Here is a 24,877-nt window from a genome sequence, read left to right as displayed (position 1 = left end):
TTCACCAAATGACAGCTAATCACAGATTAATAGTTACATAGCATTTCACGCAAATGGGAAAATTCCTAGTTGTGTTTCCCAAAGGAAGAATTAACACGTGATTGCTAAACACAAACGGTCATCCGGAAAACATACAGATTGGACACTTTTCCTTCCTGGCTAGATAGAACCCTCTCTCAAGTGACATGTACAGTGCTTTTTGCTTTGAGAATCATGCACATGAGATATCTGGTAGAGGTCAAGGTTGGCTGGACACTCAAAAACCCAGGGATGATTCTCCATGTTTGGAAATAAGGCGATCACCAATGCAAATCACTTAGCAAAAACTCAACTTTCCTCTTTGATTCTGCTTAATCAGGAGCATGCAGTACAGCTGCTCCTAAGGAAGGAGAAGAAAATCATGTGCTGCTTTTAATTTTAAATAAGCGAATTAGTGGGACGTGTCTAAATGAGAGCATTATTGAAAGATCTTTCTGTTTCCCCCCCACCTTCAAAGTGGTGGTGAATCTCAGCTGGGAGAACTCCACTGGCGGATACATCAGTTCATACACATTCAGAGAATCCTCTTTAGTGGATTTCAAGTTGCTTTCCTCCCACTGACATTGCACACTGCACCTTCCCTGTGCCTGCGTGGCCTTTGCCCGGCCTCACTCCTGCTGAGAAGCTGTTTGATACGCCCCACTTCCTCCTGGACTGCCTCGCTCTTGCTTCCATGCCCCTGGCTTATGGTAGCACAGTTACTGGCATGTAATGGTCACCGTCCCTGGACTGCGAGTTCTTCGACGAGCTTATTCATTTCTGCATCTGTGCTGTTTAAAGGGTGACTTACTCATACAAGATGCTTCGTAAAGTTTTGCCGAACGAACGAATGATGATAGCCACTAAATTTTTCTTCTGTGTGTCGCTCCTAAGTAAACCATAGCTCTTGCTGGGGTAGGAAACTATACCATATGTACTTTCTGGTACCTTCTGGCTCCAGCACATTGATGATAACCAATATCCGATGGCGGCTCTGTAGTCTTGCTGCTATGACCGTCCGTTATCCTGGAAATACTTTCCAGGCTCGATTGAGCAAGTAGTAAATTTTTGTTAATATTTATTCCCATACATTCTATTAAAGCGTTTATAGGTGCTCACCAGGATTTCTCTTGAACTTAAATATTTTTGTGTGAAAAATTAATACAAGTGCTTTTATATGATAGAGTGCTCGCATGAACCGTCAGTGTTCAGTCATTAACAAAACCATAAATGTATGTGTGCCGAGTCTTTGAACTGAGCAGTTCCGTTGAATAGACCTGTAATATACTTGGCTTTTTGTTTTCCTGCCCTGTAGCTATTTACTGTGATGTCCTGAAGTTAATTTCGGAGCTTTCTCCAGGATAGGGAGTTGGAATTATTCAGGAATCCACATACCTTATTAGCTCCTTGCTTAAACTAATTAAGAAAAAACTAGTTCTGAGACGAGAACTCCCTTGATGAAATTGTTGAAATGTGAAATTTGAATATAAGACTTTCTTGAAGACTTGAATGCGTTTTACTTACTGTTATTTAATTTCTTTTCTTTCTTTCTTTTTTTTTTTTTTTTTAGTTTTAATTTTGATTGCTGTACCATTCATTGATACCTGAGCCAAAGCGGTGATGCTGCCGGAAGGACATTTCTGCAACCCATAAGTCAACAGTTACACGGTAAGAATGCAGGCCGCTTACCCTTAAAGCCATTTAATTTCTGTAACATTATAGCTTAGAATTTTAATTCAAAGTAGAATAGTATACAATGTTCTAATATTTTAAAATATTAAATATTAGTGTGCTTTCACATAAAAATTAACAGCAGATAATATTTTTGGAGCTTTAGGTCCTGGTCAGCAGTTCAATTTGAAAGAGAAAAATATGGGGCGCTTGGGTGGCTCAGTCTGTTGAGAGTCTGACTTTGGCTCAGGTCATGATCTCACAGTTTGTGGGTTCGAGCCCCGCGTCGGGCTCCGTGTTGACAGCTAGCTCAGAGCCTGGAGCCTGTCTTCAGATTCTGTGTCTCCCTCTCTCTCTGACCCTCCTCTGCTCACGCTGTCTCTTTCTTTCTCTCTCAAAAATAAATAAAACATTAAAAAATTTACGAAATATATAACTTGATATATATCAATTTCCTATTAATTTTGAGGGGAAAAACAAATATGGCTATACAGTTTGTGACTAAATTGGAGTCTTTGTCTTCCTCCCAACATATTTTGCCCGTTTACTTTTTATTTCATGGGGTTTAACCGGTTCTTTATTATCTTAATCTTGTTAATAATGAATGGATATGAGATGTCAAGATAATCAAACTGAAACCTAGTTGGATTTTACTACAACCTCGAACTAAAGTGGTGTTGATTCCAGCAGTGGCATTTAAAATGAGGTTTTGAATTATTTAGAGATTTGAATGATCTGTGTTCCTTTATCTTCAAGGGATAATTCAAGAGCAATGAGACATGGCCAACCAATAAGGCAAGTTATTCCTTTGAGCTTCATTTTCCTTGTACAGAATGTCTATAATTTGTTTTATAGAGTTGTAAAAAGCAAATGAGATGATCTATGTGAAACTGTCTTTTCTTCCTTTTTTTTTTTTTTTGAAGGGTAGAGGGAGAATAACAAAAAGTCTTCTGATTTTGAGGTGGGATTTAGAGCACACTGTTCTTAATATCCTTTAATTTTTTTTTTTAATGTTTATTTATTTTTGAGAGAGAGACAGAGCGTGAGCAGGGGAGGGGCAGAGAGAAGGAGACACAGAATCCGAAGCAGGCTCTAGGCTCTGAGCTTTCAGCACAGTGACCAACGTGGGGCTCGGACCCATGAACCATGAGATCATGACCTGAGCCGAAGTCGGACTTTTAACCAACTGAGCCACCCAAGTGCCCCATTAAAAAAAAAAAATGTTGCTCTTAGTATCCTTCAGAGGAAAAGATGCTGGAAGACTTGATCTCCAGGTCTGTCTCAGTTTGACTGTGGGCATAGCATTTCGTTAATTTATAATTAGAAAATTGAATTTGATTTCCATACTTCCACTTCACAGGTAATTTTTCAGGAATAGGTAGGTCTGTAGTTTTGGACTTTGTTGAAACTAAGCTAGAAGTCAGTATCAGATTATGGGAAATCTCCAAGTATTTTGAAATTAAATATCACATTCTAAAAACCCCATGGATCAAAGAGGAAGTCACAAAGGAAATTAGAAAATATTTTGAATTGGGGCGCCTGGGTGGAACGGTCAGTTAAGCATCGGACTTCAACTCAGGTCATGATCTCCTCTCATGGTTGGTGAGCTCCAGCCCTGCAATGGGCTCTGCGCTGTCAGTACAGAGCCCACTTTGGATCTTCTGTTCCCGCCTCTCTCTGCCCCCTCCCTGCTTGTTCTCTCTATCTCAAAATAAAAAAAAGTAAACTTAAAAAAAGGAAGAAAATATTTTGAATTGAATGAAAATGAAAATACAACATATCCAAATTTCTGGGATGCACCTAAAGCAGTACTTCCAGGGGAAATTTACAGGGCTAACGGCTTCTATTAGGAAACAGAAGGTTTGAAACAAAAATCTAAACCTTCACCGTAAGAAATTAGAAGGCAAAGAACAAATTAAACACAGAACAAGCAGAGAAGAAGATACTAAAGGTAAGAGCAGAATTCACTGAAACAGAAAACAAAAACTAGGAAAAAAAATCACTGAAACCAAAAGCTGTTTTTCTTAATGAGTTCAATAAAATTGATAAATTTGTAGTTGTACTAATCAGCAAAAAAGAGAGAGAAGGCAGAAATTTCTAATATCAGAAAAGAGAGACCGTCAGTATAGATTCTACAAAAGGAAATTAAAGGGAATATGAGGAGCCACTTAATATATTTGATTACTCAGGTAAGTGGGCGAATTTCATCAAAGACACAAGGTGCTTAGCCTTACGCAAGGGGAAGTAGATAATGTGCATATCTCTTTATTCAAGAAATTGAATTTGTAGTTAAAAACGCTCCCTAGAAAGAAAGCTCTAAGCCCAGATGGACTCACTGGGGAATTCTACTAACCTATTAAGAAAGAAATAATATGAATTATATACAAAATCCTTAGAAAATAGAAGAGATAGGACCCTGACTTATTTTATGAGGCCATTATTACTCGGATATTAAAAACAAAGATAGTTCTCAGCAGAATATCCGCAAGCTGAACAAAGTGTATATAAAGAGGATGGTACATTATGCCGAAGTGCCATTTGTTCCAGAAATACAGGACTGGTTCTTCATTTGAAAGTCTGTCCTGTAATTCACAGGATCAAGAAACTGAGCAGAATGTTTAGAACCTGTGTGATCCTCTTAATAGATAAGAAAGATCATTTGATGTTACTTATCATTTATTCACGATAAAAACTCAGAAATGCAGGAACGGAAGGGAGCTTCTTCCAGTTGGTAAAAGGTGTCTCTGAAAGTCCTAGAGCTAAGAATTTGAATTCTTGATGAAAGACCTAATGTTTTCGCCTGATTTTAGGAATAAGGGAGGGTAAGGATGGTCACTCACCATTCTTACTCAGAATTGTCCAAGTCAGTGCAGTAAAGCAAAAAAAAAAAAAAAAAAAAAAAAAAAAAAAAANGAAAATATACATGAAAAACTAAGGTCCCACGGCAAGCGACCTGAGCAATGTTTCTAGCCTAGCCTCCTAGCCTCTGATACAGGGAAGGGGACAAAGGAGGCGGGAATAAACGTTGAATACCAGTAGACAGTGTTTACTACATTTTGGTGTCTGCGATTATGATCTAAAAATCATAAGATTTGGGGCGCCTGGGTGGCTTAGTCGGTTAAGCGTCCGACTTTCGCTTAGGTCATGATCTCGCGGTTTGTGGGTTCGAGCCCCGTGTCGGGCTCTGTGCTGACTGCCGGCTCAGAGCCTGGAGCCTGTTTCAGTCTGTGACTCCCTCTCTTTCTGACCCTCCCCTGCTCACGCTGTCTCTCTCTCTCCTAGAAATAAATAAAACATTAAAAAAAATTATAAAAATCATAAGATTTATAGGACTTGTGGTTTTAGTTCCCGTGTTCTCTAGAGTGAAAAGTCCGCCTATCCTGTTGAGAGAGTCCAAGTTCAACATTTGCTTCTTTCTGTTAATCTGACCAGAAAGCTTTGTGTAGTACTTAAAAGGTATGTCTTGGTTTTGCCTTCATTACATAGCTCATTTTTTGATCGAAAGAAAAAGACTGTCTGAAACAGTGCTATGATGTCCTCTGAAATTCTAAGAAGGCATCCAGAATTACTTGTTTCATGTATTAGGACTATCAGATATCTTTGGATGAGTTAAAACTGTCTTGTATGCCTGTCGTCTGTATCTCAGAATTCATTGACATGTTTTGTGTTATAATGTATGCCACATTTCATGCCTGTTGATTTCTGCTAAGCTGTCTCCATACACATACCTTTGTGATGCGTGGCAGTAAAGAACTTAGGAAATCCTGAGTCCTTGCCCCAGCTGTCTGGGACACTTGTATGGCAAGACACTGTATCTCTGGATAGCGTTACACAAATCATTTCGAAGTCTCTTGCAGTCAAATAGTTTCTCCGCCTTAGTGGAATGCTTGTAAATGTAAACGAACATCTAATTTAATAGCTGTGTGCGTTTCCATTTGAATTACAGTTGACCTTGAACAGTGTGACTGTTAGGGGCCCTGACTTCTGCACAGTCAAATCCACATACAACTTTTGACTTCCCCAAAACTTAACTACTGATGGCCTTGGCTGGAAGCCTTACCAATGACATAAATAGTTGATTAACACGCATTTTGCATATTATATACTGTATTCTTGCAATAAGGAAAGTTAGAGAAAAGAAGATGTTACTGAGAAAATCATAAGGAAGAGAAAGTACATTTACAGTAGTGCACTATATTAATTGAAGAGAACCCACTTACAGGTGGACTGTGTGGTTCAAACCCATGTTGTTCAAGGGTCCACGGTACATGTTATCGGCCTTATCAGTTGGTGCCGGATACTAGGTATGGCAGAGTGGTAGAGTAGAGGGAGTATAAGTTTAGGAGTTAACAGCAAAATCTTGGGTTCAAATGCTAAAAAAAAAATACAGGCTTTAAGCTTTTGAGTGAAATCCACTTAAATCCTTGATCCTCATTTCCCTCATCTATAAAAGGACGATAATCTTGACGAGCTCTGCAAATATTAAAAATAATACTCAGAGCTTCTAGCAGACAGCCGGTGCTCAAATGGCGATGCTAATGGAGGATCTTACTCGTAGAAACGTTATAAGACTTTGGTATCTGACAGAGCTGGATTTGAATTGGATTGGAAGAATTAAAATTTTAAAAAATGTCTATACCGCACAATCTACAGATTCAATGCCATCCCTGTCAAAATTCCAGTGGTAGTCTTCACAGAAATAGAACCTAATTTTAAAATCTGTAGGGAACCACGAAAGACCCTGAATGGCCAAAGCAGTCTTGAGAAAGAAGAACAAAGCTGGAGGTGTCATGCTCCCTGATTTCAAACTATATAACTAACCTATGGTAATCGAAACATTATGGCATTGGTATAAAAGCAGATACATAGATCAATGGGAAAGAATAGAGAGCCTAGAAATAAATCCAAGCATGTATGGTCAGTTTATGACAGAGTAGCCAAAATTCTGCAGTGGACGGTCTCTTCAGTAAATGGTGCTGGGAAGACTGGCCAGCTACATGCACAATAATGAAACTGAACCACCACCTCTACAGCATACACAAAACTTAACTCAAAGTGGATTAAAGACTTGAACATAAGACCGAAATGCATAGAAGTTCTAACAAGAGAGTATACGTGGTCTTGGCGATGATTCTTTTGGATCCAAGTTCCAAACGCAAGGGCAACAAAAGCAAAAAGAAACAAGTGGGGCTACATCAAACTGGAAAGTTCCTGCACCGCAAAGGAGATCATCAAGAAAATGGAAAGGCAGATTACTGAATGGGAGAAAACATTTGCAACTCTTGTCTCTGATAAGGGGTTCATATCCAAGGTATATTAAAAAACTCATACAGCTCAATAGTGAGGAAAATCTGATCAAAAAAGGACAGAAGATCTGAATAGATAGGTTTTCAGAGAAGACATCTGGATGGGCTGCAGGTATGTGAGAAGATCACTGATCATCAGGTGAATGTGAATCAAAACCATAATGAGCTATCCCCTCACACTTATTGGGATGGCTGTTATCAAAAAGACCAATAGGAAGTGTTGGTGAGGATTTAAAAAAGAAGAAACTCTTGTGCACTGCTGGTGGGAATCTTAAGTTGGGGCCACCACTGTGGAAAACCGTATGGAGGTTCCTCAGAAAGTTCCAAGTAGGACTCCCCTATGATTCAGCAGTTCCACTTCTGGGTATTTAAGTTACTTTTTGAGCCTTGATCTCTTTTTCTTTGTATTGCATATTTGAAAGTTGTTAAAACAGAGTAGATCTTAAAAGTCTTTCTTTTCCTTGGGCACAGTACCAGCCTATAAAGTTAGTAGTGGGACATAAAATGGCATAATGCATACAAATGCTCTTGTATGCAAATGTTTCCATTTGTCATCTTTAACTGGTTCACTACCATCAGTTTTATGATTTGGTTTCTTTGGTTGACGTTTTTTTATAAAGTTACCTTGACGCCCTGCCTCCTCCTTTTGATGGCGCTCATGATTTCCTTCTGGAATACGTTCCAGTGAATGGAGCTGGTTCGATGCCAGATGTGATGGCTGGAGACCGAGTCCGTAGGTTGCAAATTTGAGAAGTTTTGCTCTCTCGTATTTCTCTTCATGCTCTCATGGCCCAGATAATTGGGAACAGTTCCCTAAAACAGCCATTTCATTGTTCGTAACTTTCTTTCAAAGGCACAGTTTCAGTTGCCAAAAATCGTGCCGTTCGGATGCTTTTTGTTTCCACAAACACAGAAACTCATGTTTAGTAGCATGTATGCTAGGGAACAGTTGGTGGATTCTACAGCTTTATTGCTATTTTAACTTTGTCTCGCTTTATTTATGTTCATGTGAACATACGCCATGTGAACTTACCAACATTTGGCTATTTTGACCCACAAAAGTGGTAATTTCATATGGTTCAACTTGTGTCAGGGCGTGGTGACAATATTTGCTTCACACACTTGGGAAATTACCTAATTTTGTAGCTTACAATATGTGTCCTGTAAGGACTTAAGTTTGAATTCATTTGGATTCTGTAAATTTGTTTGGCGAATGTCATTCTCACGTGATGCAGAAGAGGAAGGTAGAGAAAAATATGTGATACTTGTTTCTTAACCAAAAAAGGGATGCCGACTCATTCTTGAGACTTTTAATTTATGGTTACATGGAGAATTAGAAGCAAAAACGGGGGCGCCTGGGTGGCTCAGTCAGTTAAGTGTCCCACTCTTGATTTGGGCTCAGGTCGTGATCTCAGGGTCATGAGATCGAGCCCTGAGTTGGGCTCTGTGCTAGGTCTGGAACCTGCTTAAGATTCTCTCTCTCCTCTCTCTGTCCCTCCCCCACTAGCGTGTGCGCACACACATGCATGCTCGCTCTCTCTTCTCTCACTCTCACTCAAAAACAAGCAAAGAAATACCTAGAGCTTTTTGAGAATTAAACCTTAAGGTCACAGGTGATACCGGTAAGTTCTGAGTACCTAAAAATTCTTCCTGAATTATTTAAAAAAATATTTATTTTTGGGAGATTGTAAGTGGAGGAGGGGCAGAGGGAGGGGGACAGCAGATCCAAAGCAGGCTCGTGCTGACAGGCTTGACAGCAGTGAGCCAGATGTGGGCCTCCACAAACTGAGAGATCATGACCTGAGCTGAAGTTGGACGCTCAACCGACTGAGCCACCCAGGTGCCCCCTTCTGGAATTTTTAAACATTCTTTGACATCAGTGCTTTTCAGAAAGTTGTATCTGTAGCAAGTGTTAAAATGCTGTTGATGATTTTAGCTTCTGAGTGTTTATGGATGTATTATATTATTAAAACAATGCTAATTTAACTTAACACTGTGTTCCTAAAATGTGTGTAGGTCCCATGTTTGTTTTACCTTGACTAAGGAGCTGGCGATTTTGGTTTGTTTCAAAGAGCATTAATGTAACAGATACTCCGTGTGGATTACAGATAACAATACTGTGGTAAACAGCATACGAGTGTGTTACGGTCATTATTGCACGGTCCTGACAAATGGCTTCTTCCTCTCACTGTCCAATTAAAGAAAAAAGGAAGAGAGTTAAAGTTATTTGATTTGTCATGTAAACATTTATTGGTTTCATAGGAATGATATCTAGGGGCGCCCGAGTGGCTCAGTTGGTTAAGCGTCCGACCCTTGATCTCAAGGCTCAGGGGATGATCTCCTGGTTTGCGAGGTCGCCTCACATCGGGCTCTGTGCCGAGCATGGAGCCTGCTTGGGATTCTCTTGTCTCCTTTTTTGCCCTTCACCCCCTCTGAAAATAAATTATTAAGCTTAAAAAAAAATAGGAATAATATCTAGCGTTTGCTTTATGGTTTTCCGTGGGTTTTCAAGTGTGCCTTCTCGTTCTTCCAGGCCCCTGGGTGCATCCTCTGGCTGCTGTATGTTAAATCAGGACTTGGGTGTAGTGGGATTTCAGTGACTCCCACAGGCCTCTCAGCTCTTGAGGACCTGGGGCTTCTGCTTGTGCGGCTTGGCTGGCTCGTGAGGCCCCTGGAGGAAAGCCACCTGTGTTTATTCTGTACATTCCCTGATGAGGCTGGCGAGGCACATTCCCTTCGGTGAAGGAATTCTGGAGGAGGAGAACTTTCTTGAGAGAACTGAGCTCCTTTCTGTTTATTAGACCATCAGCTGGCCCTTTGTAGATTCTCTTTGAGCGGTAGCCTGTCCAACTGCTAAATTTATCCTTTACGTCTGGTCTGTCTCTTTGGCCGTGATGTTTAGTCCTACATCTGTGGTGAACAATGGAGTAACCTCTACTAGAATCTGAGTGGTAAAGAAATATCCAGTGATCTCCCAATGCATATTCTGTCCGTATCTCTTATTCATCTCCATGGATCCTTTTTTTTTTTTTTTTTAAATCTTGCTGAGATTTTTTTTTTTTTAATGTTTTTTATTTACTTCTAGGAGAGAGAGAGAGACAGCGTGAGCAGGGGAGGGTCAGAGAGACAGGGAGTCACAGACTGAAACAGGCTCCAGGCTCTGAGCTGGCAGTCAGCACAGAGCCCGACGCGGGGCTCGAACCCACGAACCGCGAGATCATGACCTAAGCGAAAGTCGGACGCTTAACCAACTAAGCCACCCAGGCGCCCCTCCATGGATCCTTTTTGTAAACCGTTTCATTGAGGCATCATCGACACACAGTAAACTCTGCATATTTACAGTGTACAATCTGATGAGTTCTGACATGTGCACGCACCCGTAAAACCATCACCACCACCAAGAAAGTGACTGTACCATTACCCACACAACTTTCCGCGTGCCCTTTGTCATCCCTCCCTCCTGTCTATCCCCAGCCTCCAGGCCACCACTGATCTGCTTTCTGCCGCTGTAGAATAGCCTGCAGTTCATAGAACGCTACTGTAAAGGAAGAACACGCCTCGGAGTGTCTCCTGTGCTATAATTTCCTCCCTCCAGCATTGCTTCCCTTCCGGCAGTAGACGTGTGGGCTTTCCACACATCGGGCAACCAGCTGCCTGTCCGGTTTAACTCAGTTCTGACGTGTATCTCCCTGGAGGCAGCATCAGATCCTGCAGATGAAGGGTTCTGTCCCACAAGATTGTCCTCTCCACTCCCCCTTCCTGCCCCCAACTTGCCCAATTTCAGTCTCAAGCCCAGAATGTTCCTTGTGCTTCCAACTGACTGGCGGTAAATTGGGGGTTCGCATGTCCCACTTCTTAGGTTTTATTAATTAGCTTGAGTGGCTTACAGAGGTCGGGATGCCAGCTTGCTTAGAAGATCACTAGTTTATTACTATGGAAGACATTAAAGGATCTGGTTGAGTGGCCACAGGTCTGGCAGAACACCGGACCTTCTGTCCCCTTGGGGAGTGCCACTCCCCAAACGAATGCATTCTGGCTCACCGACCTGGAAGCTCTCTGCACCCTGTCCTTTCGGGTGTTTATAGAGGCCTGATTACATAGCTATGACTGATTAAATCATTGGCCCGTAGTGACTGAACTCAAGCCTCTCCCTTTTCCCCAAAGTTAGGGTGGGTGGGACTGAAAGTTCTAGCCCGCTAATCGCATGGTTGGTTTTCCTGGCAGCCAGCTCCCATCCTTCTGACAACAGACGTCTCTTTCCTAAAGTCACCTGAGTATGGTACTTTACTTTGAGAGGGATTTGTTATGAATATCAAAATTGTAGCTCTTCTCACTTAGGAAATTCCAAGGATTTTAGGAGCTCTGTACCGGAAATGAGAATGAAAACCAAATGTATACTTATTATAAATCACAGTCTTGTGGGCAGCTGGGTGGCTCAGTCAGTTAAGCATCCTACTCTTCTTTTGATTCAGGTTATGATCTTCTCCCAGGGTCATGGGATTGAGCCCCATGTGGGGCTCTGTGCTGACAGCACGGAGCCTGTTTGGGATTTTTCTCTCTTTTCCCTCTCTCTCTGCCTCTCCGCCCCTCCCCCCCCACCAAATAAACTTAAAAAAATGTTTTTGTTTTATTAAAAAAGGTTTTTTTTTTAATGTTTATTCATTTTTGAAAAACAGATAGGGTATGAGTGGGGAAGGGCAGAGAGAGGGAGACACAGAATCCAAAGCTCCAGGCTCTGAGCTGTCGGCACAGAACCTGACGTGGGGCTCAAACCCACGAACTGTGAGATCATGACCTGAGCCGAAGTCGGACACTTAACCTACTGGGCCACCCAAGTGCCCTTAAAAAAATGTTTTTAAAAAAAAGATTCTCCCTCTGTCCCTCTCCCCCACTCATGCATTCTCTCTCTAAAGTAATAAAAAAAAAATCACAATATCACAATCATGTAAAAGGAATCATATAGTACACACTCTTCTTTTTGGTCTTTTTTTTTTTTTTTTTTACGTTTATTTTTGAGGCAGGGGAGGGGCAGAGAGAGAGGGAGAAAGAGGATCCCAAGCAGGCTCCACACTGTCAGCACAGAGCCGGATTCAGGACCCTAACTCACAAACTGTGAGATCATGACCTGAGCCAAAATCAGGAGTTGGACACTTACCCTACTTACTGAGCCACCCAGGTGCCCCTGGTCTGGTTTTTATTCAGCATAGTTATCTTGAGATTCATCCGTGTTGTTAACATGAATCACTAATTCATCCCATGTTATTGGTGATTAGTAGAGTTTATCTACTCACTTGGTGGATTTGGGAGTGGTTTCTATTGTTGGTTCATTTTGGCTACTACAAATAGAGCTGTATGAACATTTGTGTACAGATCTGCGTGTGGGCGTATGCTTTTATTTCTTTTGCATAAATACCTAGGAGCTTGTGTTTAACTTTTTAAGAACGTGATAAACTGTTTTCAACAGCGATTGTGTTATTTTACATTTTCTTCAACAGGATGTGGGCATTCCGGTCGGTCTGCATTCCTACCAACACTTGGTATGGTTGGGTTTGTTTTTTTTTTTAAGTTAAATTATTTTGAGAGAGCTCATGCGAGCAAGCAGGAGCATGAGTGGGGGAGAGGCAGAGAGAGGGAGAGAGAGAATCCCAAGCAGGCTCCACACCCTCAGTGCAGAGCCCAAAGCAGGGCTCAAACTCACCCACCGTGAGATCCATGACCTGAGCCGGAATCAAAGGTCAGACGCGTAACTGACTGAGCCACCCAGGCACCCCAGTAGGGTTGGTCTTTTTAAGGTTAGCCATTCCAGGAGTGTGTGGTGGTAGCTCATTGTGGTTTTAATTTGCACCTCCTTCGTGATGAATGGTGCTGAGGGTCTTTAAGTGCTTATTTACCAGTCTTTCCTCTGCTACGGGTGTGTTCAAAACCTTTGCTCATATATTTAACTGAGTAGTTTGCTGTATTGTTGAATTTTGAGAGCTCTTTGTATATTCTGCATGCAAAACCTTTACTAGATATGTGATTTTACTTCCACCCATCTTATTAGCAATTTTTTCCCCTTTTATTCCAGGAATAAAATCCAAAGGTGGAATAATCCCAGCTTTTGGGAGTGATGTGGGATTCATTTGTACTCTTACTTTTGCCGATTTCCTCAGTCTGCCCTCTGAGACCTGATCTCCTTGACATCCTCTTCACTTTTGTTCTACCTTTTCGTCCCTTTTACGTCAACATATTCGGTCCGGATTCTCTTTCATTAGGGCCAACCTCTCAGCTAGCTGTACACAAAATTAATCCCTTGCAGGGTGTAGCCTCATCTTCAGGGAAGAAATGATTTTTAATTATTATTGAATGTGTGTGTTGACTGTAGGATGGTCAGTGCATTGTTTCTTGAGTCTGGAGACCTGCCATTCTAGTGTTGATCAGTATTGAGTTGGCTGGGCTCGAGGTACCCCAGACGCCTTGTCAGAAGCTAGAGCGGAGGCTCAGAATCAAAGATGGAAGCCCTGGAGACAGACCTACCAACACCCCCTAATTTTTTTTTAATGTTTGTTTATTTTTGAGAGAGAGACAGGGAGACAGGGCATGAGGAGGGAAGGGGCAGAGAGAGAGGGAGACACAGTCCAAAGCAGGCTCCAGGCTCTGTGCTGACAGCTCAGAGCCCGATACGGGGCTTGAACTTGGGAATCTTGAGATCATGACCTGAGCTACCCAGGCGCCCCCACCAACATCCCCTAATTACTAAATGTTGTTTATCTCTAATTTAATAAAATTACACAAAGCCTTGTGCTTCCTGTGTAATTTTGATTTTTTGAAATTCATTCCCCCCCACTTTTTTGGGGCAACTTCATCCATGGCCTTTTTAAAACAACTTTTTCATGTATGTTTGAAAAGAATATACGCTCTTGCGTTGTTATGTACAAAATTTTAAAGTACAGTCAGCTAAAATCTGCTAGCCGTACACAAAATTTGCAAAAATATTTGCAAAAAATACAAGTTCAGAGCTTGTATGTTTTTGGTTTCCGCAAGTATGTTGGGAGTTTGTGCAAAAAAGGATAATAAAAGTTCTCGGTATGAAATGTGCATTTGCCTTCATTTATTTTATTACTTTCAGTTGAGTTCCTGTTGTGTCTTATAGTAATATTGCTGTACCTGCCCCCATTTTGCAACATTTGCCTGGTATTTTTGTACTCGCTTCGTTTTCAGCCTTCCTGTTATTTCATTTTGGATGTGCTCTTGAATATTCAGCTTTTCTAAAAAATGGAGTTTGTGTGTTGCTTTGTTTTTAAGAGACTCATGTACAAAGTTGAGCTTCGAACCACCCAGATTTGAACTGCACGCGCCAACTTCTGTGTGATTTTGATACAGTGTAGTGCTCTAAGTGTATTTTCTCTTCCTTATGATTTTCTTAATGTTTTCTTTTCTCTAGCTTTAGTGTAAGAATACAGTTTATAATAACATAAGATAGAAAATACGTGGTAACTGACTATGTTATTGATAAGGCTTCTGGTCCACGATAGGGTATACGTAGTTAAGTTTTTGGGGCATCCAAAGTAGTATGCAGATTTTTGACAGCACGGGGGACAGTGTGGCCCCAACTCTTATGTTGTTCAAGGGTTAGCTGTAGCAGGTAAGAACAATGATTATGGATACACGCTGCCTGACTGAATTCAGGCTTTAATAAACTGTCATGAGGTGTTGGTCAAGTTTACCTAACTCTTGGTGCTTCAGTTTCTTTGCTGTAAAATGGAAGTATTAATAAATAGTTTCTACCTCAGTTTGGAAGAACTAAAGGAGGCAAACGATCGCTCTGTATCTCAGAATGTTCTCCCCAAATAGGTAGTTGACAGATGTTTCAGGTATATCGTGTTCTTCTGCGGACCTGAATCTTCTGTTTTCCCCCGGATGTTTACTTAGTTATTGAGGCTGCTTAGCAGTTTTTAAAAATAATGGAAAGCTTCCCACAGACCTTGAGTAAGACCTCTGTCTGTCCGTTCGTCATGGCTCCTGCGTGCCAGGCCTGGTGGCGCAGACCTGGGATGCGGTGCTCCCCCCACCCCCCGCCCCTGAATTCTCCCAGCTGCGCTTAAATTTAATTTCTCAGGTATGAGAACTACCTATAATGCAGTGCCAGTCACACTGGGTGTGTCACTTATATGCCTGTGTCTCTCACTAAGCGATTCATTTTTTGAGGAAAGGGATCTTGTCTTATTTTTGTCTGTTCTTTTTATTTCCGCTGGCTAAAGGATCATAGAAATGCACTAAGCGTTTGGAGAGCGGATGACTCCAGCAGGTGGTTTCTGAGAGCCAGCCCAACATCTAACTGAAAGGACAAAACCAAGCGTATCAGAGCTGGAGGGACTAGGCGGAGCGGCTCTGTTTTTTCTAAGAGGAAATTGAGGTGTCGCCCCCCCGCCCCCCGATTATGAAACCTGCACAGGGTCATGCCGTGTTGGTGGCAGAACCGGGCCTGGAAGCCAGGTCCCCCAGTTCCTAATCCAGTGCTGCTTTCGCCGTACCTTCCTGTGTCTCCTCATTCGGAAACTCCTAGCCCGTGTCCTAAATAGCAAACTGTAGTCCTTTATCCCAGTGGGAGGCTGTTGATGGAATCTTACACTGCGTCCCCCTGCCCTCATCACCCAACCCCGTCCCAGCTTGGAGCTACAGTTGAGCTAAAAGAGGAGGTGAGGCAGTGTAACTCTGGAAGTCAAGGTCACAGGCTGGGAGTTGAGGAATCCGAGGCTCTTCCTTCGGCTGTGGCACATATCTTCCGGGGAGTGTCAGCAGGCCGGCAGCACGCCGTGAAGCGAGGCCACCCAGGCCTGGCCCTTGCCCCTCAGACTAGACCGGGCCTGGTACGAAGTGTGGAGGGAAGTCCTAGCCGGGGCTTGGCAGCAGCGCATCCGGCGGTTCTGTAGGAGCGTGGAGACAGGACCACTTCTGCTCGGATCACTCTAGAGCACAGAATTCAGACATCCAAGGGAGCGCGATTCAAAAGGCAGCCGTCTGCAGCAAGCACACGTTGAGTTTGGGGTGTGCAGTAGCGTCTCTGCGGTGTGATGGGGTTCCGCCCTGCGCTGCACTGATGGCCTGGCATGCGGCCGTCGGAGCAGAGGTTGCCCGCGCGTCCAGAAGAGAGAAGACAGAATCATTAACACTGTCAAGTTCTGCAGGCTGTGCGTGCGCTCAGTACTCAGGATCGTCTTTGTGGCCGCAGAGCGGAGATGGGGACCCATCACACAGTCTGTCGGTTCGGTTTTGTACACTTGACTCTTAAGTGTCAGTAGTACTGTTTTTAAATGTGTCCTAAAGACTTAACATGGTTACTAGACTCTGCATCTGGTCAATCCTTCCTATGATTATGGAATAAGCTGGGGGATGATCACAGTTGTGGGCTTCAGTTTAATTTATGCTGCCCGCGGCTGACCACTCCGTGCCTGAAAGCTATTATCCACACCCCTGTAGCAGTGTTACTCCTTTCGTTCCAAAAGAGTTTGCTCACTTTGGGGTCTGTGCACCCAGATACTTGGGGTACACTCAGATGTTCGCTCCGCAGGAATGTCAGTGTGCCTTCTTTTCCCTTCCTGAATCTAGCTAGCAGTTTCAGGTCTTAACAAAAGAGGAAGCTGATCTGTCCGTACCATGCTGACAGAGTTTCTCTTCCACTTAGGAGAGAAAAAGTTGGAAGTGAGCATTGCTTCCATCAGTAAAAAGGAGAAGCCAGGTGATCTGGCTCTGATAAATAGAAATAAATGGTGGAAGCTGGTTCGTGTTTTGTAGAGCAAGGAGGGCGGAGCAGGTTCACCACCATCGAAGTGGCTAAAATGAGCTCCTGGAGGTTGAATGTGAGTTAACACATCAGTTCAGAATAACCAGGAGCCCAGATACGAGGGGGTTCACGCTCACAAGCCCTCGCCTGCAGGCCTCCACCAGGCGCTGGTAAGAACGGAGAGTGGCAAGCGGGACGAGACAGGACCCCTCTGGTGGTGCCGCCATGCGGAGATGCTCGTACTGGGGGACCGGTAGGCGGTAAGGTCTGCCCTTCGGCGGCTCCTCTCCTTTGACACAGACGTCGAGAGGGCAGCAAAGCCCCTGGGACCCAGGAGGTATGCACAGCCAGATGAAGAAGTACGTGGGATGAGGTCTCGTAGGGCCCCAAGCACAAGAGCTTCTGACCCCACCGAGCTGGGGGTTGCCACCCTCCTGCTGTGTGGATGTGCGCACCGACCTGGGAGATCTCCACAGCCCGTGCCTCGGGGATTTTTAATGAGGCCTCATCACATAAGCCTGACTGATACTCCCTCCCTCCATTTCCAGTCCCTGTACCTTCTCTGGAGAATAGGAGGGTAGTGTGTAGGCTGAAAGTTCCAAGCTTCTAATTGTGGTTTGGTCTTTCTGGTGACCCGTCCCCATCTAGGAGCCCACCAAGGGTCCCCTCAATAGAGCGACATTCCTGTCGCCCAGTCAGTTCCCAGGGGTTTAGGAGCTTGGTGTCAGAAATCAGGAGCAAAGACCAAATACTACAAGGAAAGATGTTCCCAGTGCTCTTACCGCTTAGGAAATTAAGAGGCTTTTGGGAGCTCTGGGCCAGGAACCCAGGGCAGAGATCTATTTTCTACCATTTCACAGAGGGGGGAAAAAGGAAATACAGAGGATAGCACATAACTATTCCAAGTTCCAAGAACTATGGAACATCAGTAGTGTAGTATACATGTAATTGGAAATCCAGGAGAAAAGAGAAAGTATTATCCCGAGAAAATACTTGAGGGCCGCCTGGGTGCCTCAGTCAGTTCAGTGTCTGATTCTTGTTTTTGACCCAGGTCACAATCCCACAGTTTATGGGGTTCATGGGATCCAGCCCCACATTGGGTTCTGCTCCGACAGCATGAAACCTGTTTGGGATTCTCTCTTTCTCCTGTCTCTTTGCACCTCCCCCTGCTCATTCTCTCTCTCTTTCTCTCAAAATAAATACATAAGCATTTTTTTTTTAAAGAATAGCACTTAAAAAGAAAAAGGAAATACTTGAACAGTTGCTGAGAATTATACAAAATTGTTGGAAGCAAAAAAAAAAAAATAAGGAAATACATACAAATCCAAGAATTTCAGAGAACCCCAAGCAGAGAACAAGAAATGGGAACCCCCACCCAATTCTATAAACACAAGAACCAACCTGCTGAAATACCAAAGATGAAGGGGAATATCTTAAAGGCCACCATAGGGAGAATAAATATTACAAATGGAGGTGCAGAGATAATCGTGGAGTAATATCTTTAAAGTATCAAAAGACAAAAAGAAGAAGCCTAAATCTTGGCAACCCAAATTTCTGTACCCATCAAAAATATCTTTAAAAAAATAGCGTCCATTTAAAGACTTTTTAAGACAAACAGAAGCCGTAGGGATTTTTTTTTCCAGATGAGCACTGTAAGAAATGCTGAAAGAAGTTCTTTAGGCAGAAGGGGTGCCATATGGCGGTTTGGATCTTCACAGAGAAATGACCCTGATATGGTGAAAAATGAGGGTGAACATAAACATCGTATCAGCATTGGAGAAAGAAAATAAAAATGCACTCTTCCGAGGTTACAGCCAGCGTTCACACACTATGCATGATGTATTTTAGTAGGAGTTGAAGGTAGACTGTGATTAAACATACATCATAAGATACAGGAAAACCACTTTAAAAAGGTTAAAAGAAAAGTGAATAAAAGCCAGTTATGAAGATAAGACATCATGAAAATACTTATTAGAAGACCGAGGCAAAATGGAGCAGAGGGCAGATGGGAGATGTAGACCATTGGCAAGATGGAAGGCTTAAATTCTCCCTTGATGTTAATGTATCAACATTACATCAAATGTATATGATCTAAACAGACCAATTTAAAAGACAGAAATTGCCAGATTGGATGAAAAAGCAAGACCAAACTTTATGCTGTCTTAAATCTACTTTAAAGACACAGAAAGGTTAAAATTGAAAGGAAGAACTTATATTGCATAAACACTGATCAAAAAAGGTATGACTGAAGTCGACTTTGGGAAAGTGATTAAACTCGGGGGTAAATGGAACATTACATAAGGAGAGTGGGCTTATTTCATCAGGAAGATGACGTAATCTGAAATGTGTGTGTAGACTCAACAGCAGACCCTCAGAATACGTAAAAACTGGTAGAACTCAAGGGAGAAACGGACAAATCTGCTACTATTGCGGACAGCCTCACACCTTCTCTCAGTGATTCATGAAGGAATATACTAAGAAATAGTTAAGAAAATAAGAGATCACAATATTGTCGTCAGTCATCACAGCTGAACACACCTCTGTTGGACATACATGTGGAATGCACATTGAGACAAACCATGCTTTGGGCCATAAGACAAATCTCAACCAATTGAGACAAGTTCAGACAAATCATGTCTTCTGAATCCAGTGAAATTAAACTAAAAATCAGCAACAGTGAGTGATCTGGAAAGATCCACCAGTGACAAATCGCCAAGATGATTGCTCACCCCAGCTGGTTTGGTGTGGATGGGAACGGTTTAGAAAAGGGACACTGAGAACTTCACACCGTTTTAAACATTTGTTGAATTGCTTTTGTAACCTTCTTAGAGAAGACACTCCAACTAATCATTCTATAGGAAAACTTAAGAGTTTTAGTATATGAAATTTTATTTTATTTTTTTAAATGTTTATTTTTGAGAGAGAGACAGAGCATGAACAGGGGAAGGGCAGAGAGAGAGGGAGACACAGAATTTGGAGCAGGATCCAGGCTCTGTCTGAGCTGTCAGCACAGAGCCCGACACTGGGCTCGAACTCATGAGCTCTGAGATCATGACCTGAGCCAAAGTTGGATGTTTAACCAACTGAGCCACCCAGGCGCCCCAGGGTATGGAATGTTAAAAAGAGGTTAGATAAGTTATTGGAAGAGAGAAAAGTTGCCTCTATGTAGAAAGCACACTGCTATGACTTGAAATTCGTTAATCATTTGACTTTAGTTATACGATTACTACTCCAGGAAGTTAAATGCCAGTGTTCGGACAGTCAGCCGCCATAGTAAGTAAATTTGCAGGAGGAATTCAGGTGAAGGTTAACTGTACACTAAGTAAAATTAGAGGGAAAATAGTAAGTATCTTAGGAATGAATGTTGTATTAATATTAACATTTAATAATGCCATCAGTACGTTAGTTTCTGTTTGCCCAGAACACATTTTCATGTGAGCCTCTCAGAGAGCTATAAGGAAGGCAGGGAAGGTTTGATCACACACAGGACTCAGGGTTAATTCATTAATATAATCCATAAGTTGGATTAGAGTGTTATGTTTTTGCTCTATAGTCAGCACTGTCTTCCGCATTGTTCCCCATTTTATCCGTATCATTCTCGGCTGGTGACCGATCCTTTTCAGTTTTTCACTATACCTCGTCAGTAGTTGCTGTGTGTCACTGTTTATTGTTCCATATTTGAGGACCACATTGGGGAGGGTTAAAGGAGCAGTGAAACGTGATGTGACACAGTGATCGAGAGGCAGGGGGTGAAGAGAGTCCTCACAAGCCACATATAGGAAGTGAAATTAGCCATTTGAGTTTCTGTGGGCACGTACAGATGCTGGATAAAGTAGAAGTGCGTGTTTGTCTGTGAATTTGTGTGTGTGTGTTTTAAAAAAAACCCTTGCCATGCTGGAAGGAACACATTGGCAGCCTGTCCTTGGGTGCTAGAGGCGAAGGGGGTGGATGGGGTAAGGACACTGGAACAGGTGCTGGAGGCTGGGTTCTAATGCTGCCCATGGTAAGGAAATGCGTCTCGGGCCAGCCTGACGCAGCAGGCTGGAGCTGAAGCCTCAGAACGAACATTGTCATTTTCAGAGGGCTGCCAGATCCCCTAAACATTGGACGGAAGAACTGCTCACCAACCTGGAGAAATGGCTTGCCATCTGCCTGGGGCTCCAGAAATGAGAACAAACCCCACGCTCTCGGTGAGAAATTAGAACCCCAGGGTCTCTGTTGAAGCAAACACAGGATTGCTGTGTCAGGAAGCTCTCCTGAAACGAGGCGCAGAGAACAAACCCCCACTGTGAGAAACAAGTTAACAATGGGAGAGATCCTCCAGGACACCAGCAGGTGCGACGTACACACCTGCGTGCATGCACGTTGCGTTAGCACACGAAGTAAGGTAGGAAGTTACTGGATCCTCCCAGAAGCAGACAACAAGATTGGCGTCTGCGGCTCCCACGCCCATTGAGTAAACACAGCCTTTCCTCTGGGTCACAGTCAGCTTCCTCTGCCTCAGGGGACTCCTTTTCACTTTCTGGTCCCTGGCCCAGTGAGTCCGGAGTACCCTCCAGAGCCAGAACTTGCAGTTCACTGGGACCTTGACCACGCCCCTGCCACGAAGGAGCCCTGCTGGGGCCGAGGACCCCAGCCCTCCAGAGTCCAGTGGCGAGGGTGGCCGGGGAGAACCCCTCAGTGGGCTCTTGGCAGTGATGGTAAGTGGGGGGTAAGAGGTAACTGCTTCCACCTCTTGGCCTCTAAGCCTGGGTGCCCTGCTTAGGGCCACGGTGCCGTAAAGAGAGGTCTTTGGCGTCACAGACACCGCGTCGTGAAGCGTGGCGCCCGTCCTTTCAGACTCCGCTGAGCTGGTGCGTCCGCGTGCTCTGAGAAGGCTGCCCCGGCGCTCGGGGCCATCTGCGTCTGGATGGTGTGCTGGGTGGTCCGTCTGGTGTGCTGGGGCCACTCCCGAGCCTCCCCGCTGCGGAGCGGGGCCCCTGGTCAGATGCGGTGACAGATGGGGTCCCATCAGGCACGTTCTGACGCTGCGGCCCGTGGATCTTGCCTCGTGTGTACTCAGTGCCCCCCACCCCCGTCTGCTGCATGTACAGTCGGCGTTTCGCCGGAGGCACAGGGCACGGAGAGCACCAGCAGCTGTGGCGGGTGAGTTGGCGGTCTGGACTTCCTGCTCGTGGGAGTCGCCGGTGCCTCCCACGCTGGCTCGCTCTGGGCCGTGCTGCTTCCAGCTGGGGGACTGGTCGACCTGCAATCCCGGCTCACGTGGGGGAGCCCTGGGTGCTCGCGCCCTTGCTGCGCTCCAGGATCTCTGCACACACCAAGAGCTCTTTGCAAAGGGTGCTTCGTGCTTGGCCGCGATGGCCAGGCCTTGCTTCAGAATCCCAGGGCCGTGCATTCTCCCCCCGCCCCCAGCGCCTCCCAGGGGCTCCGTACTGCAGCTGCACCCATTACAGACGCCGGTGTACCATTCAGGGTCACTGGATCCTACGGCCCCAGCATCCGGGCTGTTTGTGCCCAGCCCGGCCCCGCTGCAGAGGCTTTTCTTGCCCTGGGCCACACTCAGAGGGGGCAGCCGCTGTGCCACCTGGCCTGTGGGCCCCCAGGACCCAACCTACTAGGCGCCGTGCGTCCTTCTCTGTGGACGTGTCTTTTACTTGGGAAGGGCTATCCCAGCATGCCCTTACCTGCCACGCCCCCTGAAGCTTCACCCGGGTCACCACATCCAGAACCTTCCCAGAGTTTGTCTTCCACGCTCCCGAGGCTCGTGTCTTACCTCTGGGGCGTGGCTGCCCACCGCGCGTGTCCTCGCCAGTCTGCGTGATGTCAGTCCCCCCCCGGGGCCGGCACTGGCTCCCCGCTTGGCATCCAGGCAGGGACGCGTGCGCACGTGGCCACCTGCCAGCCCGCGGGGGCGAGGCCTGTGTGGCGTCTTGCGGGCCGGCGGTGGGCGGACCACTTCTGGAGGGTCCTGGTGGGTGGGGGGAGTGTCTGGAGCCAGCGTCCTCATGGGCATCCGTCAGAAGTCCCTGTTCCGGGTCTCAGTGTCCCTGAAGACCTGCGTAATAATAGAGTGCTCTTGTGAGCTCCGTAGCTGTCACAGTTAAGTGCCCAGCTCCATTGCAGGTCAACGCGAGGACCAGTTTGCCCCCACCACGAAGGCTCCCCATCTTCTCACGTAGCCATTAACTGCTTGTTAACGGCCTTCAGTGCCTCATTACCCTTACGCAGGCCATCCGTGCAGGCTAGCGGCAGTGAGCCGCCTCTGCTGTTTCTGTAGGTGTGTTTATCTTCGTTATCTGCCAAAGGTCTGCATTATCACTCCTGGTATGGCATTTCCCTCCGCCGGGACGGGTTCCAGGTCACTTAGGGCTCACGTCTGTAGCAGGTGAACAATCGCCTTTCCGCAGGACCGTTCATACCTGCCCTTCCAACGTGGCCTCCTCACCACCCGCACAGTGCTCTGTGCACAAGGCCCGTGTCCCTGGGTTACTACCCGCGTTCTTAAACCGCTCCCAGAGCTGCTCGTATTCGTCCGGGTCCTCGAGAGAAAGCCATCGAGCTGGGGTCATACCTGCGAGGAGTTGCTTAGGGCAGCTGCCGGTGTGGAAGGAAAGGGAGGAAGCGAGAAAAGGCTGGAAAAGCCATCAAACCGGGATGCAAGCCTGACCCCCGGTGAAGGGGGGAGGGCTGCGCGGAAGTGTCCTCTCCTCGTTGGCCATGCGGCTGAGGGGGATTGGGCAAAGCCTTGGGGTGTCCTTGTCCGCCTCTTGTCTTTCCCAGCCTGTCTGTCACTTCATTCTCATTTCTTCGCGGTGACTGTGCCAGTCTCCTTTCCTGTGGTGGAGGAGTTTCCTGTGTCTGCTGTTCGAGAGAGCAGAGCTGGGTGTGGGGGTCCCACTTGCAAATTCCCAGCGAAGGCCTCTGGCCTGGTTTCAGCCGTGTCTGGAATCTAGTTCACGGTTATGTGAACCAGGTTGTCTCTCTCTAAATTGAAACAGTTCCCAGAAAGGTTGGACGAACTACGGGTTTAATAGCAATACCTTATGTAACCTCTGATGGTCCATAAACGTTTGATTAGTGATCTTTGATTCTTTTCCTCAGCACACAGAATGACTTTGAGGAAAGCTCTGGATGCACCGTAGTTCCCCAGTGAAGGACTCGAGAGCATACTTAAGTGGTTTGTTGGTGACTAATTGGGTTAGTTCATTACGTGTCTGAATGAGTGACCCCACATTTTCCCCTTTACCCTGCTGTTCAATTTATTCGAAACTGGATTAGTGTCAGATGAAATAAAGGGGAAAAATACATGTGGTAAAGCACTTCACACCGGATCGGAAAGTCCCGAAAGTCATTGCTGAGCAATTAGAACTTTCGGGAGGAACTACAGAACAATTTTTCTAGAGTTGAGGAGAGAGTAGCACGGCCTCCCTCTGGCGTATCATTTGTGTTTAGACAAGTGTGGGAGTGACAGAGAGATGCCTCATGAGGGTGAGAAATGAAGGCTGGGATTAATTAGGGCTGAGATACTGGAAAAACAACAGATGCCAAGGAGAAGGCCAAACAGACGTGTCTGTCTACACATGTGGGTGTGTAACCAGCAGAGAGGTTTTCGATGCTCGGGTTGTGTTGGGGACTATACAAGGTGGTGTGGGAAACACAGACTTGTAGACTCCGTCCCTGAATTCAGAAAGCTTATAGTCCACTTCGGGAGGAAGTCCTAGCCTGGTACCAGGCACGTAGACTTCTGCGTTTCCCTTGGAATGGTAAGCGGGGCTGCAGATGAATAACTTCCACGTTGCCTCCTTGGAATCCTTCTCAGACTTCCCTATTGTCTTAAAATATAGTTTGCTAACAGAAAAGGTGATGTATAGTGTGGCCAAAAGATCGGGAGATGATACCGTAAGATAAATGGTACAGATCCGAAGATGAGGGGTACGCCGCATCATGAGGGGACCACGTGGGGGAGTTCTGGGCTTGGGGGCTACCTGGAGACAGCGGCACAGGAAACTGACATCAAGAGCCTTTCTTGTGGTTTCTTTGGGAAAGGACAGAGAAGGCGGGCTAAGCAGGTTTGGGATTGGCTACTTCGAGTAACTTCAGCAGGCTTTGGGGCATGATG

The 24,877-nt window shown here is 45.0% G+C and overlaps 1 protein-coding gene across 2 annotated transcripts in view; it reads left to right on the top strand.

The window, feature by feature from the left end:
• Nucleotides 1-1,608: 1,608 nt before the first annotated feature.
• The window catches only part of WASF3 (WASP family member 3), a 68,861-nt gene continuing 45,592 nt past the window's right edge, over nucleotides 1,609-24,877 (top strand). For both annotated transcript variants that reach the window (XM_039255315.1, XM_039255303.1), the window contains exon 1: nucleotides 1,609-1,686. The gene's annotated coding sequence lies outside the window, so the exon portion shown is untranslated. The remainder of the gene's footprint in view (nucleotides 1,687-24,877) is intronic.

Source organism: Hyaena hyaena, unplaced genomic scaffold (genome assembly GCF_003009895.1).
Source record: "Hyaena hyaena isolate Hyena2069 unplaced genomic scaffold, ASM300989v1 scaffold_11, whole genome shotgun sequence".
Taxonomy (NCBI): Eukaryota; Metazoa; Chordata; class Mammalia; order Carnivora; family Hyaenidae; genus Hyaena; species Hyaena hyaena.
This window is presented reverse-complemented; position numbering and strand designations above follow the sequence as displayed.